This window comes from Mus musculus, chromosome 18 (assembly GCF_000001635.26).
Source record: "Mus musculus strain C57BL/6J chromosome 18, GRCm38.p6 C57BL/6J".
Taxonomy (NCBI): Eukaryota; Metazoa; Chordata; class Mammalia; order Rodentia; family Muridae; genus Mus; species Mus musculus.
Genome location: NC_000084.6, coordinates 23,911,226 through 23,931,452, shown reverse-complemented (window position 1 = coordinate 23,931,452; position 20,227 = coordinate 23,911,226). Strand labels below are relative to the sequence as shown.

The 20,227-nt window shown below is 43.1% G+C and overlaps 1 long non-coding RNA gene across 1 annotated transcript; it reads right to left on the bottom strand.

Annotated features, from left to right (window-relative positions):
* Positions 1-4,563: 4,563 nt before the first annotated feature.
* Gm38559 (predicted gene, 38559) lies at positions 4,564-14,391 on the bottom strand. Its single transcript, NR_168262.1, has 3 exons — positions 13,195-14,391; positions 11,324-11,353; positions 4,564-6,970 (listed from the first exon to the last, which is right to left on the bottom strand). It is a non-coding gene; the product is annotated as a predicted gene, 38559 (long non-coding RNA).
* Positions 14,392-20,227: the final 5,836 nt, after the last annotated feature.

The following is a 20,227-nucleotide window of genomic DNA, read 5'->3' as shown; positions in this document are numbered from 1 at the left end:
TGGGGGTGGGCTTTGTAACCCTTCTCCTAACCATGTGGGATCCTGGCTTCTCCTAGCAGCCTTCAGACGAAGATGTAAAACTCTCAGCTCCTCCTGCACCATGCTTGCCTGATGCTGCCATGCTCCTGCCTTGATGATAATGGACTGAACCTCTGAACCTGTAAGCCAGTTCAATTAAATGTTGTCCTTATAAGAGTTGCCTTGGTCATGGTGTCTCTTCACAGCAGTAAAACCCTAAGACAAGTTGCCAAAACAGTTTCTACCAGGGACCCCCAGTGGATCACTGGGCCGCTTAAGCCATGTCTCAGTTATCACAGTCATTGTACTTAAGAATGTATTAGCCTGTGATGGAGAGTAGCAGGCAGGGAGGAGGGACAATTGAAAATGATGGAGAGCTTCCATTTGTCATACAGCAGTTACAGACAGCAGACACAATGCTCAACCTCAAACAAAAGAGAGTTCTTGTTAGGCAAAAGAAAGCTTTCCCAAAGTTTCCCAAGTGGAGACGAAGATGAGAAGATATTCCAACAATAATCACCAATCTTTAAAACCTGAATCAAAAATTAACATTATAAGTTACTTGTTTTCTTAGTGGTTATATTTCCTAGCAGAGTCAAGCATATAGTAGAGCCCACATATTTTCTCTTCAATCTTTTCATGCATTTATCACTTAACAAACACTTTAGAGCTTATTTATCGCTGAAGACGACACACTGTGGTCACAGAACATGGAGAAATCAAGTTGATTCTGACCAGAAATCTTCCTTGATGGTGCTGTGTCATCTCTCTCTCTCTCTCTCCTTCTCCCTCTCTCTCCCCTTCTCACTATCTCTCTCTTTCTGCCTCTGTCTCTCTCTCTTTGTTCAACAGGACTAGCTAACTGTGAATTGTGAGCCACAATAATGGCTGTTATGTCAAGATATGTAGTATATCAAGAATAGTGGCATGGATGTTATGAGGGTTGCACACTACGTTTACAAATTTGATTCAAGATCCATACCACAGGAGGAAATATTACTATAAATCTGGCCACAAACCCAGGGACAGCTCATTGGCTCCAAGGGTAAACCTCTTGCTGTTACTTTGCTAAAAGGGCACAGTAGCAAACTTCTCTACAGATTTGCATCTCTGTGCTGATAGATTGGTGCAGATCTCAGACCTCATCAGAGAAAGGATTTTGTGTAGTGAATGTTGACTTATGGAGAAACTCACAACTGACTAAAGTCCATAGAATAAGTGTCATTGGAGTGCAGCTGCAAATAGGACATCTATGTCATACCTTTCTCCCAAGGAGCCTCAGTGACCATTGCAGAAGAGGGGGCAGGAAAATTGTAAGTGCTAGTGGCTGGGGAGGACTAGAGGAAAACTGTTTCCTGGATATGACAGGGCTGCTGTAGTAGGAACTCATCAGCTGTGAGTGCCTGTTTAAGACCTACGCAAGATCAAGCTGGCCAACATTCCAGCATGGAATGGGAAGAGATACATGAGCCCCCACTCCCAGCTGAGGAGCTATTGAAAGTTGATGGCTTCAGGGGTGGGGATAAGAGAGTAGGTTTTCTTTAAGGGTATGGCCCCTTGTAAGTTGATCATGCTCCAGTGGATGGCTCGATATCCATGTGTATACAGCAGCACAAATTATATTTGGTGAGTTATAACAAGAAAAGACTACATATATCATTATTAGGGTGGACCTGGAGGAGAAAGAGGAAGAAGTGGGGACTGAATATTATCAAAATGCATTCTATGTGTATATGAAATTCTCAAAGGATTAATAAAAATATACTTAAACAAACAAACAAACAAATCCCCAAATCTTCAATGTCTTAGGAACTGAGGTCACAATACCACAATAGTGATTTATTTTTTAATGGATGACGAAACATATTTATGTAACAAAATCAATTTAAAAATTATTTTTATTTTATGTGTGCTGAATGCATGCATGTATGTATACTGCATGAGTGCCTGATGATCATGGAGGAGAAAACGATGCTGGGTCCCTTGGAACTGGAGTTGACTATGAGCTACCATGTGGGCTTAGGAACCTCATCTGGGTCCTCTACACGGGCAGCAACTGCACTAACTGCTGAGCCATCTTTCCAGTTCTGACAAAAAATTTTGATTAACTTTACAAAATGTGATCTGGGGCTGGAGAGATGGCTCAGCGGTTAAGAGCACTGGCTACTCTTCCAGAGGTCCTAAGTTCAGTTCCCAGCAAACTTGTGGTGGCTTATAACCATCTGCAATGGGATCTAATGCCCTCTTCTGGTGTGTCTGAAGACAGCTACAGTGTACTCATATACATAAAAGAAAAATTTAAAAAAGATTTCAACAACAACAACAACAAAACACGATCTGTATAATATTTGGAATCCTTTAGTCAAGTCTCTTCTGTTCTCACAAGACGTGCACGTTGACACATTCTAAAAAACAGAAGTGGGGGGTTGTTTTTCCTTTCCTTCAGTAAAGGCCACAGACTAGCTTATGGATTTGTACTTAGATTCTATGAGTAGGATATGAAAACATTCATTTTCCTTTCCCAGAGGCTCTGTCAGAGAATAACCTTTTGTGAGGAATCATGGGGTTGGCCTGGTTTAGCTGCCTTGAGAGGTTTTGCAGGTTAGAGTCCATGGCTCCTGTGTACCTTTATGTACCTTTTGGTTCTTTCTCTCCCTGTTTGTTTGTTTGTTTGTTTGTTTGTTTGTTTTTTGTTTTTGTTTTCCCCTAGCTGCCCTGGAACTCACTTTGTAGACCAGGCTGCCCTCAAACTCAGAGATCTGCTTATCTCTGCTTCCCAAGGTGCTAAGACTAAAGGTATGAGCTGCCATCAGCTGACACCTCTCAATTCTTGAGAAACTGAGGCACTAGTGAGGCAGAGTAGCCATTCAGGCCACCTGTGTCTCTCTTCACTCCCTAGACATCAGTGAAGCATGTAGAAGCTTGGTTGGACATTACTCTTAGACCTTAATTTTGTGTACTCTGTATAGCTTGCAGATGTCACTGTATCCAGCAACTACAATTGTATTCTTCCTGGCAACTGCCACTATATTCTGTTTCTGATAAGAGTATAAAAAGCCTGATGGTTTGCAGTAATAACCTTGTCTCAGCCTTGGTCTTTCTGAGACCCTCTGACCTGGACTAGTTCTCAGTCCCACCGACCCCATCAGGAGACTCTGGCTTGGGAAGTACGAGTTGCCACCACAAACCTCTTTTGTAGCTTTACTTTTGCTTTGTCTTTGCACAAAGCTGGTAATTTGTCATTGCTGATTTGACTGAACGTATAATCTCAATATTCATGTATTTCCAATTGTTTTTGGCAACTGTGGAAAATGTCCAGGTTTCCAAGGCAAATGCTCCGTTTTCTTTCTTCTGTGATTACATGGGATACGGGTGGCTTTCATCCTGTCAGAGGAGGTAAGTGTTGATCAAAAGAAAACTCCAGATGGTATGATGGTGTGCCTAGCAAGAGAAGTTGAGAGCAAGCAGAAGGTGAGGCAAGCGACGACTTACAGTTCAACTCCTGGCCCCAGTGCCATCAGCACCCAGCAGCCAGAACGGACAAATTCCACAGTGTAGAGTGTCTACCGTTTACGGTGAAGGGATGGTCCCTCTCCATCCTTAAGACTCATAATTTTGTTGTTTGTTGGGTAGCATTTGTGTTTCTCTTTTTGGTTTGAAAATAATAAAAATTGTATTTAACAGTCCTGGAAAGAAGGTTCAGGGTCAAAATAGCAGCAGATTTGGAATCTGGTGGAGGGCACTGTTTGGTGTATACAGGAGACCTGATAGCCATGACCTCACAAGATGTAAAGTTCTATATTTCTATCACTGTAGTCACAAATTTCACCCAAGATATGACAGTTTTCTAGGGTATACTCTTGTTTTTAAAAACAACACATTTTGGTAGCAAGATTACTTCTTAGAAAAAAAAAATATTGCTAAGGTTGTCTGGCCAGAGAGCTCTAGGGATCCACTTGTCCCTGAGCCACCAACCCTGCTGTCACTGATGTGCACAAGTAGGCCTGACTTTTACATCGATGTTGGGGATCTCAACTCAGGTGTTGGCACCTGCACAGCAAGAACTTTACCCTAGGCCCAGTAGCAATTATATTTTGATACAGTCTCATGTAGCCCTCTGTCCTTGAATGTTCTATATGCCAAGCCTATCTTGAACTCCTCCTCGCTCCTCCTGCTCCTGCTCCCTGCTCCTCCCTGCTCCCTGCTCCCTGCTCCTCCCTGCTCCCCGCTCCTCCCTGCTCCCCGCTCCTCCCTGCTCCCTGCTCCTCCCTGCTCCCTGCTCCCTGCTCCCTGCTCCCTGCTCCTGCCTTTACCTCCTGAGCACTGGGATTTCAGTCTTGAGCCACTATATCAGGCATCACATTTTTTTTAAAGCCTACCAGGGTCTGGTACATATTAACCATATATATCTACAAAAAGCAGAGCATAGGGACAGGGAGAGGAACACAGTCCAGAGCAATCTGTATGTTTATGTGGAGTGTATGGCCCACAAGTCAAGTCTTTGTGGCTGTCCATTTTATTTAAATAAAGTTTTATTAGAACATTGCCAGTGGCTCTCCATTTATTTATTGTCTATGGTGATTTTTCATATGGCATAATAGCAAAATTTAGTAGCTGCCCATAAACCTAGACTGTATAGCTTGGAAAATGTAAAATGTTTACTATTTGGTCCCACACAGAAAAATGTTTGTAGGCTCTGAAGTAGAGTTTTGTTCTTTTACATTCATGCATTTCCATTGTTCCATAGTGACTGCTTTTGCTACAGATTTGGCAGCAGTGTTTCCAGCTACAATTTCCCTTCCCCGGACTTGTGAGAGTCTGTAGGTCACAAAACTCCCATGAAACAGCACATTGTACCACCAAGGAAGCTGAAGGGCTGCCCAGTGTCACAGAATGAATTGTGACTGTGTCTTTTGTGGTGGCACTGTGGACTGTTGACACTAATATGAAGATTACCTTCAGAGCATTTATGCAAGATAATTTAATTTTAGAGCTCATAAACAAGCCAGAGTTATGTGGTTTGACAAAAGGTCTCCTTATGTGTACAGACCCCTGCCAAAAACATGATGAAATCCCCAGGCACGGAAACCTTAATGTGCGTTTCAGATGTACATGTGGCCAACAGAATCCATTACCGTTCACAGATATTGCCGCTGCTATAAGAAGGCTCCCAGGAAACACAGTTCTTAGATATGGAAGAACCTTCTTCCCCACTGTGGGGGTCCTCATCTGAATAAGTACTCACACCAAAGACCCGGAGGCCATTTTCCCTTAAAAAATTGCATGTCCTATAGCAAATGTACTCCTGTCCTTCCAGCCTCTTGTCTATTTACTTGAAACTTTCTTTGTTCTCTAGATGCGTCTGTTTCTGATACCAGCTCCTGCTTGTGGGGCCCGGTTTGACAGTTTCTAGAAATGTGGTAGTATGCAAAAACAGTGAGGTTTATTCTCGTCAGAGACTAAAAATTAAATTTGACTTATTTGCCAAACTTTCCCAGAGAAGCTCCAAATGAAAAACAACTGTTCCTTTCAGTGTAGTTTGTAAATATCAGGTCAAGTCATGGCGAACATATCAACTGGAGGAAAGTCAGCAGAAGGAAAATCCTTAATTAATTTAAAGTTACTAAAGTCAGGAATGAAGCCATTCAGCCAGGCACAGATAGTTAGGGGTTTCTACCGCACGGACTGAAGACGAATGGGTTGCCCAGTGACCAGTTTCACTCAGCAAGTACTACTTAGAACACCCTTTATGTAGAACAGGCTCTGCTTCATTGGGCTGTCCTGGAATCATGGTTCTATCCTGCCTGTAAACTTCAGTAAGGATGCCGGTTTGGTATTTTGGCTTACAGTTTAAGGGTATAGTCCCTCATGGAGGGGAGCGCATGGTGACAGGGGCTTGAGGCTCCTAAGTTGGTTGCAGTACATTCACAGTCTGGTACCAGAGAGAGATGGCTGCTGGCAGACTCCTCATTTCTCTTCTGTCTTCTGTCCAGAACTCCAGCCTACAGGATGATACCACCCACATTTGGGGTAGGTCTTCCCCTCTTGGTTGATACTCTCTGGAAACATCGTCATATGTATGCTCAGAGATTTGTCTCCTGAGAAATTCTAAATCCTGTCAGCTTGGCAAGGTTAACCATTACAGACACTTAATGGTTTTGGATTCATTAACTTAATATCTAGAATCACTGTGGCATCTCATCACACCATATGCCATTTTATTTGACAGAATATGCACAGAATAAACTCCACCTCGAGTTAAAATAAGCAGATCAAAATGAGACAACTTAACACTGGCAGAATGGCAAATTGGACAGATCTGATGCAGGCCATGTGCTGTGTATGATGGGAAATGACAGCACTCATTCACGCTAGAGGAAGTACCAATCACACAGAAATTTGGGGGACAATGTAACAATAGTCAGATGAATGCATTCCTTCGACCCAGCAGTTCTACTTCGAGAAGTTAATTCTACTGACACACTCACACACATGTGCAAGATGCACATATGAGAGTATTTATGGCAGCATTGTTGTAACAGCAAAAAGCTGGAACAATGGAGGTCTGTAATGCATCTATGATGGGTTGAACTGTGTCCTCCTTAAGCCACATGTTGACGTCCTAACACCCCTATAGCTTTGGCATATTTACTAAGGTGTTTAATAATGTATTTGGAGGTAAGACTTGCAAAGGGGCAATTACATTAAAAGAATTTATGAGTGTGAGGGCCTAATTCAATGTGGCTCCTGTTTATGATGAATTTGGGGAGTAGGAAGAGTCAGGACCTTGATGGAGCAGCATGCTGTGAGTTATTTTCCAATGAGGTCTCTTCATTTTGCATTTGTGACGTTGTCGTTGCTCATTGGATTCTTGATTTTGGGAGGAGGGACTCAAGGAGTTTTGAACTTCATCTTGAATTAACAGAGTCTCCTGGTAGGTTGAAGGTTTGAGCTGAAATTAGGAAGTTAGATAGGGTCATGCACACATACATGTAAACAGATATGCATGTGCATCATACTTCATGCAAACACATTCATGCAAACACATATGCATGTGCATGCACCTACTGTGTGCCAAAGAGAAACCAGTTTTGTCCTCAGAATCAGTATAGTTTAGTTAACCAAAAACTTGAGTACAACTTGGATCTCATCCAGCAGGAAAGCACAGATGTGGTAGATTCGCCCCAGAGGAGTATGGGAGAGACGTCCTAACTTCACCAAAGTTCTTTGATTTTTGCAGTTTTATGGAAATCTATCACAGTGGCTCAAGCAGTCTCCAAACTGAGAATTGATTTTCTTCCAAAAGTTCACTTATAAGTTGTCAGAATCCAGAACTTATGTCTGTGTAAACAATTCTATATTGTTAGTCTCTTCCCAGGCTTGCTCTTAAAACCCTTTTAAACATAAGTGTACCAAGCAAAGCTGCTATAAACCAAGTTTTCTACTACTTTCAGGCTCTTCAGGGATCTTCAAGTTAGTAAAACCACTCGGTTGTGTAGTAGATCGCAGAGGCTAAATGACTTGGTTAGTGTTATCCGGCAGATCCAGGGCTGCAACTACAACTCCTAGCTTTTTAAGGCCAGTTTCTTTTCCATTATAATGTAATTTATAAGATCAGACTACTTCTTACCATGGTATAGCTCTGGAAATGATTACTTCTGAATAAGTAAATATCACTTTAGACCTTGGGAAATGTCTTCCCATGGATCAGACTCATAACTCTGTCATAGCAATCCCATGGAGAAAACAGCAGAGCTCTTGGAGATTCAGTAAACTGTCCAGTGATGCACTGTGAGTGGAGGACTTGGGAGTAGAGCTCAGCCTGTCTTGGTTGGAGGCTGATGGCTGTTCCTCCACTGACTTTAGGAAAGAATGCAGTCTGTAGTCTCTGCATTAGGGTGTCCATACAGGAAGCACATAGCTATGCAGGTAGGAGAAGGGCTGGGTCCATTGTGGAGATGGGTGGAATCTGCTAAGGACGATTTCAGTGTTGATTGATAGCCAAGGAGGAGCAGGGCTTGTAGTGAGGACCAAGGGCTCTGTGGATTATAGCTTAGGCACCATTGTCATGGGAAAGCTGCAGTTCTCAGTGATGGCAAGGAGTGGCCATGTGGGTGAGTTATGCTTGCTGTTTTTTTGTTCATGGTGCTGTCTGGCCACTTTAGTAGATTATCTAGCACATAGCTGGTGCTTTAATTTGAATCTTGTGTAATTCAGATCCCTGTCTTGTTAGAAGTTGCACTTGTTAAGTATTTAACTTGAATCACTTAATAAAATACTTTTGGGTTTAATAAAACACTTCTCTTAAAAACAAGAGCCATGAGAGCCTTCCCTGGTTGCTTCCCTCCTCCTCTTTTTCCTTTCCTTTCCCCCATCCTCAGTCTCCAGTCCTTTCTCAACGTTGGGAATCCAGTCCCACACCCAAGCAAGCTAGACAAGTATTCTACCCCTCACTATACCTTTAAGTCTATTTTTTTCTTCTTTTTAAAAATGTATCCCCATTTGAAGAACTAATATATTGACTAAATTTTCCTATAACACACAGACATCGAGACACACACAGAGACACATAGACACACACATGCTCATAAATACAAAATCACACTCACAGACATATATACTCACACACAGACACACAGACACAGATACACATGCTCACACACACAATCATATAAACAGACACACACTCACACACAGAGACACACACAGACATAACTACACACACAGACACATACAGGCATACACACACACACACACACACACTCACACACAGAGACACACACAGACATAACTACACACACAGACACATACAGGCATACACACTCACACACAGAGACACACACAGACATAACTACATACACAGACATACAGGCATACACACTCACACACAGAGACACACACAGACATAACTACATACACAGACATACAGGCATACACAGACACACACGCTCACACACAGAGACACACACAGACATAACTACACACACAGACACATACAGCACACAGACACACACAGAGACACACACAGACATAACTACACACACAGACACATACAGGCATACACACACACACACACACACACACACACACGAGTTTTGTTTATTTGCTTTTGTAGTGCTGGCAGTAGGACCTGAGCTTTAGGAGCCCTAGGTAAGTGTCTCTCTCTGAGCCACACCTCCAGCCCCTGCCTTATGCATCTTCTACCTTTGAAGAGAGAAACCCTTATCTTCCAAAGGAGACTAGTAAGTGTGGAAGAAGCTCCTATTTCAACTGCAGGCATAATAAGGATCTGTACACTGTGAATATAAACTCCCCAAATCAGAGAGATAAATAAAAGCCTTTTGGAACAGTGTATGGAAGCTTGTGGCGGTGGGTGCAACAATCCAGACAATATGTGGTTAAGGATGCTGGAAGGAGTGTGTATGAGCCTCAGGGATGCTTAGGTAGGGTCCCTCTGCTGGCTCAGTGGAAAAGATGGAATAGATTCCAAGCTACAGCTTGGTGGACAAAGGATGGTAGAAATAAAATCTGTAGCAGAGCCTGTGGTGTGGAAGCTCATTTTGGAATGAAAATGATTTCAGAACGTGGCCCTGTTTCAGTGCCATGTGCCACATTTTGAAGCATTATGTCATATGTGAGCTTAATTTGCATTCCTTGGAGCTTAATTTTTATTTTAAGGGCCTGTTTGCTCACTGATGCTTTCAATTTATTACCCTGCTATTGCAAAATGTATCACTCATTGCTGGTCCTGTTATTGTCAGGAAAGGGAGGGGAATCCCTGGGGCAAGGCACAGAACTAATCTGTGAAATGACTGGAGGCCTGACTTTTCTGTCAGTCATCTTGCCCCCCTTCCTCTCTTTTCAGTGATTTTTTAAACTTTTCTCATCCTATATTGCTTTCATTTTCTGTAACTCATTTCTTTGTTTCCAAAGCCCACTCCATTTTGCGTACTTCTATTCTTCTCTTTATATGATCATTCTGTCCTGTCTTCTCTTTTTAGCCCTCAGGCTTAGAATTTTCTCATGCTCCTCCTCCAAGCTTGCTCAGGGACCTCCTCCTGCTCAGTCTTTGTTGTCACCTGTTCTTCCTTCTTTCCTCTCAGTATTTACTGCATTTGGCCTGTCTCTATCTCTGTCTGCCTGTCTGTCTCTCTTTCTCTCTCTCTCCCACTCTGTGTATGTGTGTTATGCATGTGCTCACATGGATGTGTGCTCATGCGTGCATGCATGTGTGTATATGTGGGGGGGGGGGTCAGAGGTCAGTATTGTGTCAATGACTGGTTTTGGCATTCATCTGGTGGGTAAACAGAGACAGGCAGCCATTGGGAGTCAGAGTCACTGATGGGTGTGGATCGAAATACCTACAGAGGCTGTTGCCAAAGGCAGCCAGCGACCAGAGAAATTACTCAGAGAAGTTTTTCTGAGGGAACAAAGCTTAATTTACTGGGGTTGGCTCTCTCTGTGGCTAGCAGAAAAACTAGAAACTCCTTTAATTTCTTGGGGCTGGTGAGAAAGAGAAAGAAAGAGAAAATTCACCCCCCACCCCCCACACACTCTGAGTAGATTAAACAAAAAGGCAGAGTCCAATAACTTCATATACACAAATATACATGCATATATACATACACATATACATACAGACCTACACACAGACATATACACACATTCATACATAGAATGGTTAGAGCAGAGCTCCAGCAAGCAGGCTCCAGGTATTCCACATACACATACATACATACATACATACATACATACATACATACATACATACAATTGGTGTATGGAAGGAACAATGCTCTAGCCCCCATTTGCACAGACTTTACACATACACATAGTTGGTGGATGGGAGAGACAATGTTGTAGCCACACCATACCGTCTTGTATTCTTTCTTCTGTAGCTTACATATCCTAGCAAAATCTTTTAAGCAGTATACAATTGCAATGTGATTACATTTTAGTTTTCTTCTAGTGAATAATTAAGAAAAAACAGTGTTTTCCAATACCCTTGCAAGAAATAACATTGCATAGTACAGGTAAAGAAAACAAATTACTCTAAAAACTCCATGTACATTCATAACCAAGCAACTTGTTATTGATTAAAACAGTGTAAGCAAGCAAGGTAGTTTTCTCAGACAGTTTCTCTTACTGGCAGGCAGCAATTTGTGGTTACAAAGAAAGAGGTATTTATTTTATTCTTTATCTTTAAAAGTAATCTTGTAAGAATCTTAAGAGAACCATAAATCTAAATTTTTATATAAAAGTAAGTTACATCTACCTGAAGTCCTCAAAGTGCATATCTACTTACCAGCGATTCTTAGTAAATCATATCCGGAATCTGAGGGCAAAAATGAGTATAAGAAATCAATTAGTACCAGTCCAGCTCAGTGAGCATCACGTCAGCCAGGGTTGCTATTGGTCTTGTTCCCTGACCATAAAGGTCCCTAGCATAACTGACAAAAGAGTATGCCTTTTGAACTTCATATTGTTCATGGAGAGCTTTTACATCAGAGCCAGTAGTAAAAACATCTCAACCTAGCTTCACTAACAGCTTTAGTTTTCCAAATGTTTTCTAAGTGTGGTGGTCACTGTTGATGAGCTACATCTCTAAGTTCTTTCCTAGGGTGGTGCTAGAAACATCAATCTGCTCCAACAGCAATGCCTGAAGGAGATCAAGCGTTAACATAGTAAATGCCAGAGATACTGCCCAGTGAGGGGCTGGAAGCCCCCTTAAAATTATCATCGAATTCTTAGATTAAGAGGGATGTGAGAGCAGTGAGCAGAGAGAACTCAGCAACAGCACGAAGTTGTCAGGACACAAGTCCTCTGGATCGTGCCACACCGTGGCCCAGGCATGTGTCTGTAGTAACCCTGGGCTGCAACCCATGAGTTCTGAAGCCATTTGTCGTTCGTCCTCTGTGACCCTCGGCAGAATGGCTACCTTCCTCTACTTAATGTTTTGAGACAGAGTCTCTCACTGAACCTGGAATTTATCAGTGAGTCCAAGGGTCCTCATGTCTCCGCCACACCTCCATGGTGGGTGACACAATGACATGGGCCCCTACACCTAATTTTTTACATGGATGCTGGCTTCTGAGTCGGGCCTTTATGCTTGGCCTGCAGGCACTTACTGTGCCATCTCCTCAGCTGCACGGATACTATTTGATTTAAATTCCTCCTTGGATTCTGAAAAAGTGAGGCTACTCCTAAGCTCATACACTGTATCCTAAAATGCTTCTTAGGACTGGGGGACTACATCCCCAGTAAATACAAGCGAGGAGTGTGAGAGCAGGAGAAGCAGGCTTCCCCAGGCGTGAGCTTTCTAACTGGTCATCCAGGTGCGCAGACATGTGACACTAACTGGACCAAGCGGGTTTATGCACCTAGGGATACATACCTATGTATTAATAACAATTAAAGGAGAAGAGGCCATGAATCTGAAAGAGAGTAAGGAGAAAGGGGTATGACAGAGTTTGGTGGCAGGAAAGAGAGGCGGGAATGATGTAGTAATATTTTAACTGGAAAAAAAAAGCATTGGGAAGAAGATTATGTGAACCTAAAGTATTTGTCACATCTGTGTCACCAGGAATGCCAAGAGTCCCTTCAGTGATGAGGTACACCTCAGGTAAGTCGTCTTATCGGTTATGGGCTTGTAAGGCATCCTCAAACCATCCCTTTGAGTGAGATAACACAACATTGTGGGGGGAAAAACAACCCATGTCTGTCCCCAATTAGTGCTGAATTATAGGGAGCCTCTTGCCACCAGCTATTGATTTGTTTTTAGTTTTCAGTATTCTGGGCTCACAGGGAACCACACTGGATTATCTGCTCACCCACTGTTTCTCACTGCCTGACTCTCCCTTCTGCCCTGCTACTACCAGAGTTATTTTTTTGTTTGGTCTGCAATTTCTTTGGTTCTGAAACTGGTGCAGTTCCACCTGTATCTCAGGGTTATAACAAATCAACAGTGTCTGCCATCTGGGATGTACTTATAAAAAACAGTTTATTCCCTTCCCCATTTCCTCCTTCCATTTTCACGTGTGTGTGTGTGTGTGTGTGTGTGTGTGTGTGTGGTGTGCATGTGGAACAGTGAGATCTATTTCTGGAATCTTCCTCCATCACTCAGATAGTCCACCTTTTTTACTGTGCCAGGGCCTATCAGTCAAACAGAGATCTCACCGATGTGGCTAGTCTTGCTGGCTGGCTTGCTCCAGGAATCTGCTTTCTGAGGCTGGAATTACAAGGCAGGCTGCCACTCCCCTGTTTCTGGGGATCCCAGCACAGGTTCTCATGCTTGAGAAGTCAGTGCTCAGACTGCTGATCATTCGCCCTGATTTTCTTCTTAAGCCTGACATCATGAACAAATTATTTTAGTGGACTTTGAGAACTTTGATGAGATTTAAACACGTAACAGAACATAATTTTGGTAACTAAAAGATGCTTTTGTTAGTCCGGGTCATAAATTTGATTTCACAACCACTGTTTTAGTAACATAATCCAAAACTTAACAATTCTAGAAACTAAATTTTCTAGGTCTCGGATTTTGACAAACATTAGAAACTTCAAGTCCTAAGTGGTTCCTTCTCAGTAGATGTGTTTTTAAAAATAACATATTCCAGTCACTAAATTTAAAAGGCTTTTCTTCCTGGCACACAAGGTCTGAAATGCTCTCTAAGTGAGATTTCCAGATGCTAAGATGAGAAAGGCGCTTCTGGTAGCTACCGTAGCAGCTCTCCTAATACACGGTCCAGGGAACAAATCATGAGCATCCTACATGGGAAACGGAGGGACTTAGGGGCCCATCTGCCCAGAAACCCCTTATCCTATTCCCCCTCCTCCTGCTTCTATGAGGGTATGCCTCCACCCACCCACCTACTCTGGCCTCCCTGCCCTCGCATTCCCCTCTGGGGCATCTAGCCTTCACAGGACCAAGGGCCTCTTCTCCCACTGATGCCCGGCAAGGCCATCCTCTGCTACACATGCGGCTAGAGCGATGGATCCCTCCATGTGTAGTCCTTGGTGGTTTAGACCCTGGGAACTCTGGTTAGTTCATAATGCTGTTCTTCCTATGGGGTCGCAGACCCCTTCAGCTCCTTCAGTCCTTTCTCTAGCTCCTCCATTGGGATCCTGTGAAGCCGCGCTCCTTGTCCCGGCGCTTGTCCCTTTCCTGTGGGAATTCCCAGCTTTGAAGGCTTTAGGGGAGAAGTTCAGTCCAGGCAGAGCCATCCTGTGGCCAGACACAGTACCCCAGAACTGTGGAGAGTGAGGCGGCATGAGCATTCGCCATCCAGGCCTGACATGTACGATTGGAAGAGAGAACTGACTTCCCAAGGTTGTCCTCTGAGCTCCATAACTGTCGTGGCTTGTGGCTCGTGTGGGTGCTCGCGCGCGCACCCCTCCCCCCAAATATATTTGAATTGTAAAACTGATACTTCCTGGTTGTAGGCCATAGACAGCCATACAGTTCAGTAACTAGACTTTTGTTTTCTCAAGTTCTAAATTCTGTCCTGATCCCTTGTTCTAAACGCTTTCCTTTCCTTTCCTTTCCTTTCCTTTCCTTTCCTTTCCTTTCCTTTCCTTTCCTTTCCTTTCCTTTCCTTTCCTTTCCTTTCCTTTCTCTCCTTTTTTTCTTTTTCTTTCTTTTTCCTTTCCTTTCCTTTCCTTTCCTTTCCTTTCCTTTCCTTTCCTTTCTCTCCTTTCTTTTTCTTTTTCTTTTTCTTTTTCTTTTTCTTTTTCTTTCTTTTTCCTTTCCTTTCCTTTCCTTTTCTTTTCTTTTCTTTTCTTTTCTTTTCTTTTCTTTTCTTTTCTTTTCTTTTCTTTTCTTTTCCCTTCTCTCCTCCCCTCCCCTCCCCTCCCCCCTCCCCTCCCCTCCCTCCCTCCCCTCTTCTCTTCTCCCCTCCCCTCTTCCCTCCCCTCCTCTCCTCTTCTTTTTCCTTCCTTCCTTTCACTTTCTTTTTTTCTTTTTCTTTTCTTTTCTTTCTTTTTTCTTTTTTTTTTTTTTTTTTTTTTTTTTTTTTTTTTTTTGAGACTAGCTTTTTGCTCTCTTTTTGATAGTTCAGGTTAGTTTGTGCTTGCTCACTTGCTAAGTCCGGGGCACTAAAGGTACAGAGAATTTAAAAAGGCTAAAACCCCATTCCCTGCTCTGTGGGGTTAGTTTAGTAGAACTGATTATAGGGACATGCAGTGGTGGTATTAGCTGGGCTGATGAAAGAGCACAAATCTTGTGTCTAAAGGAAACACAAGCTTGCCTAGGAACAGGGTGCCAAACCCCAGCCAGGCCTCACAGCCTTCTATGCTAATGCACTGTGAACCTCCACGTTGGTGGCTGCTGGCCTGACTTTTTCTATTTTCCATTCTTCTTTCTTGATACTTATCTGTAAGGACTTTAAGTATTCTTTTTTTTTTTTAAAGATTTATTTATTGATTATATGTAAGTACACTGTAGCTGTCTTCAGACACTCCAGAAGAGGGAGTCAGATCTCGTTACGGATGGTTGTGAGCCACCATGTGGTTGCTGGGATTTGAACTCTGGACCTTCGGAAGAGCAGTCGGGTGCTCTTACCCACTGAGCCATCTCACCAGCCCCTTTAAGTATTCTTTACGGACTTTAAATACTGTATTTTGTCTGTTACTGATAGGCATTTTCTCCCTCTCGGTGATGCAGATGCAGGCCAGATTAGACCAGATAAAAAGCAGATATAGGCGGGTTTATTAGGTGGCAGCTCCCTGGCAGGTTCACTGATCTCGTAGGAGGTCAACGGAGCCATGCATCCAGGCTAAAGCAAGGGGGTTTTATAGAGCTTAGGCAAGGAGTGATGACATGTTAATTCCAGAGTTTCTCTTTGTAGGTGGGGGCATTTTTCTGCCAGCAGGGTTTGCAGGGGAAGGAGGGCAGACAGGGTTTCTCAGCTTGTGCAGGGTCGAGCAGGGGTTCAAGCCTAAGTTACCTCTACTGCTATTTTGCTAAATATTTAATATATCTTTCTAACGTTTCTTTTCTTTTCGGTCCATTTCAACCTCTCTGGAACACACCTGATTCTTATCCGTATTTTGGACATAAAATATCAGTGTTCATCAATACCGAGAGCTTCAAACTTAGGCTAGAATTTGAAGCAGCAGTGTTTAGCTCCCAATGCAGAGCCCATCCTGAGAGCTTGGAAGGAATATGAGGAGTCTGTGTGAGCTGTAGGTGTAGGGCCTGCCAAGCCTTTTCCATTCTTGCCAAAGGCGGGTCTAATCTTTTCATTTTAGTGTGGACCACCCATTGGTACTTGATTTTAGGAATTGGTGTGACTTAGAGGACCAAATTAGAAGATGTGACAGAGCTCGTGGCTGGCTCTTTCTTGAGTGGAGTTGCCATGTCAAGAGGAAACCCAAGACACACAGAGAAGCCTGCATGGTGGTTCTTGCCTCCCCACGTAAATCGTCCCCACAGTAGTAGCAGCTTTCTAGCTTCTTCTGTGTGGTTGACACATGATGCCTTTGGAACTTCTTTTCTCTTCTAATTTAAGCTAGAGGTTAAAGCTTTTATAGACACTTCTTTGTTTTATAGGTTGCTAAAACTACACATTTAATTTTAAGTCCTTTTTGAGTGGCCATTCATAGTTGGGGTGCAGTTCGGTTTGCCTTCGCTGTACCATGGCCTGGATCAAGCCAGGATGTTGGGAAAACTTCGAGATCTGCCTCATTTGTTCCTCATTTACCAGGAACTGTTGTTCTTACCCCACGTCCAGTGGTTTGAGAAGCACTGTTTCGTATCTGCAGTTCCTCTCCAGCCCCAGTACTTTTGAGTAAGCTGGTAAAAATGTGGTCCTTATTTACCCATTATGTTTGGGAGCAAGACTTCACATGCACTTTAAAATACATGTTCTCACTGATAGGCATTGTTTGGATCACCTCATGGTTATTATTTGGCATATTTGTCCTGGAATGTCTTCCCTCATACTTTCCAGGCACTAGCTGCGGCACTCTACACACCACGACTCGGGCCCACGTGGTGTTTGGACACTTACTCCTTCCCATGAGCTTCTACTCTTTCAGCATCGTTTACTTATTTAGTTTGCTTGTCTTCTGTTCATTCTCCTCTCTATAAGCACCGGTACTAGGAAGCAGAGACAGGTGGAGGGCTTGCTGGCCAGCCTGGTGAGCCAAAATGGCAAGCTCCAGGTTTGATAAGAGACCCTGTCCCAAAAAATAAGGTAGAGAAGGGCTGGAGAAATGGCTCAGTAGTTTAGAGCACTGACTGCTCTTTGAGAGGTCCTGAGTTCAATTCCCCACAACCACGTGGTGGCTCACAACCATCAGTAATAGGATCTGATGCCTTCTTGTGTGTCTGAAGAGAGCAATAGTGTACTCACATACATAAAATAAATATATAAGTCTTAAAAAAAAATAAGGTGGAGAAATGATTGAGAAAGAAATCCTGATGTCAACTTCTCTCCACACATGCGCTCATGAGCTAGTGTGCCCACACACACACACACACACACACACACACACACACACACACACCACAGAAAGAAAGGAAGAGAGAAAGAGAGAAGAAAAAAAAAAAAGAAAACAAGCTGGCCTGAAGCTGATGATTAGAGTTGGCTGGTGGCTGGTGGCTGTTGAGCCCCAGGGAACCTCTTCTCTCTGTGCCCCTAGTGCTGGGATTACAAGAATGCATTAGTAACCTTTCTGGCAGGAAGATAAAACACTGTGACAAACCAGCTTCTATAAGGAGGGATCTTGGTTTGTGGTTCCGTAGTGATGGGGAGGCAGAGCAGCAGGAGCTGAAGCTGAGGGCTCGCAGCTCAACCATGACCATGAAGCAGAGACAGACAACTAGGAGCACATGAAGCCTTCTCAACACCTGTCCCAGTGGCATGCTTCCTCCAGTAAGGCTAGGTCTCCTGAACCTCTACATACAGCACCACCAATGGAGAGCAAGTGTTCACATATCTGAGCCTGTGGGCGAAATCCTTATTCAAACCATTACAAAGCATGTACTGCCATGCTCTGCTCTTTATGTGGGTTCTAGGAATTGAACTCAAGAGTCTCCACATTAGCATGGCAAACAGTTTTCTGACTGAGGTACTCCCCAGCCTCCATTTGGTCTTCTTGAATTTCATTTCCCCTGTGGTGAAATGGAAGATAACATCTTTCCTGCATAGTTGTCATGACAATTAGAGATAATATATAGAAAACGTCTGGTACGTCAGTAAAGCAGCCCAGCACATGCTAGAATTATTATTGTAATTTCTGTACCAGCAGCTTATTTGCATATCTGAATATACTAACTGTGGTTCTTCATTCACTGGAAAATAGTCACTATCTGACAGGTATATTTAAGCTTTACTTACTCATTTAGACCTGTGCAAATTGAGTAATGGGGGAAATGAGTTCTTCACACTTAGCTCCAGAAAGAAACGAGGCTGGGTAGATGTCATGGGAACTGAGGACTCAGTAGGAGAGGAAAAAATATGAAGTTTTTCATGTTTGGGTGGAAATTTATTCTCATTCTCGTGTGTAGGAAAAATCCAGTAACTCTCCTATATCAGCCTCCAAGAGAACCGGGCTTGGTTTACAGATGAAATAAACATTTTAAAACAATAGTTTGTATTTTCCCCCTTTTTGAATGATGCAGCTGAAGCCAAAAACTGAATTGCTTATTGACTCAAAAAGTAAGGGACTGTAGAGAGTTGATCTGGGTAACTCGGTTAAAGCCCTTCTGGAAACAACCTCATAGACATGCCCAGATGTGTGCCTCCATGATTATTCTAATATAGTTAAGGTGAAAGTGAAGGCTAACCATTATGGTCGTTAGAACAAAAACGGCCCTTGTAGGGTCGTATGTTTAAATCCTTGCTCTTCAGATAGCAGAGCTCTTTGGGAAGGATTAGGAGGAATGGTCTTGTTGGAGGAAGTATGTCTCTGGGACTGAGATTTGCAGTTTCGAAAGCCTACAACATCCCCAGGTTCTCTGTCTGCCTCGTGTTTTGTGGATCAGATGCAACCTCTCAGCTGCTGCTCCAGCACTGGGCCTACCCGCCTGCCCCTGCCCTGCCCTTCACCATGATGCCTATGGACTCCAGGATTTTCTGGAATCGTGACTTCCCCAAATTAAATGCTTTCGTTTATAAGTTTCTTTGGTTGTGGTGTGCCTTAACAGCAATAGAAAAGTAAAACAGCCATTCCACCCGTAAACACAACCACAACGAAATTACCAACCTTGGAAAGCTTGCACACATATTTGCATGTGTGTGCAATGGTAGCATTTGACAGAAGCATCTGTGGAAATTGCACAATAGGTCAGCATTGCTTTTTTTTTTTTTTTTTTTAAGGCTGATCTAGGAAGCAGTTGTAGGCTTGCAACTGTAGACTTAAGAGCTTCTCCTTAAGCTGAGTTCTGGCTGCAATTTTGTTTGCTTGTTTGTTTTGTTTTTGCTAGTTTGTTAGTTGGTTTGATTGGTAGGCAGTTTGGGCTTTCTTCTAGAAGTGTAAGTTAAGTAAAGCCCACCAGACCCCAAAAGAAGACTGAAATAACATCTTTAGAAATCTAAGTGTGTTGCCAGTATTTTCTGGAGAGGAGATGTAGCCGCCATTTGGAACGTCTTGGAGGAGGAGAATTGGAGAGGAGCCTTGTCATCTCCCATGACACACAGACTCCAGGTGTGCATCCTGCAGTCTGGAGGGAGGCTTGATCGTAAAGCAGAATTCTTACTGAAATTTGTTTGTGTGGCTATTGGGTAATTGCTGGCTAACTCTGTGCTTTAGAGAAATAGCTAAGTAGCTTTTGAATCTTGGTCTGAGGACATTTTTGGATCATTTTTCTTTGTTGCTTTGTGGACCCAGACTCTCAAGCTCTTTCAGAACTCCGGCAGGAAATTTAGATTTAATCTCAAGAGTCGGTGTTTTGTCTGGTGTCTCTTCTAATGTAAGCCAGATGCTAGGATGGCTTTATTTGATTTGAACACTCATTTACTCTGCTCTGCTCTTCTTCTCTTTGTAACGGGAAACAGTCTAACTTCAGTGCTCATTAAACTCGAAACTACAAGTTGTAATCTCGAGTATACACATGGAGAAGGGATATATTTAAGCCATTTACACAGATGACAACCTCCTAAACTGTTGCAGTATTTGAGGGAAAAACATCTCCTCTGGGGTGTGTGTGTGTGTGGGGGGGGGGGGGGGGAAGACACAGAAAAACAAACAGATAGAAAAACGAAAT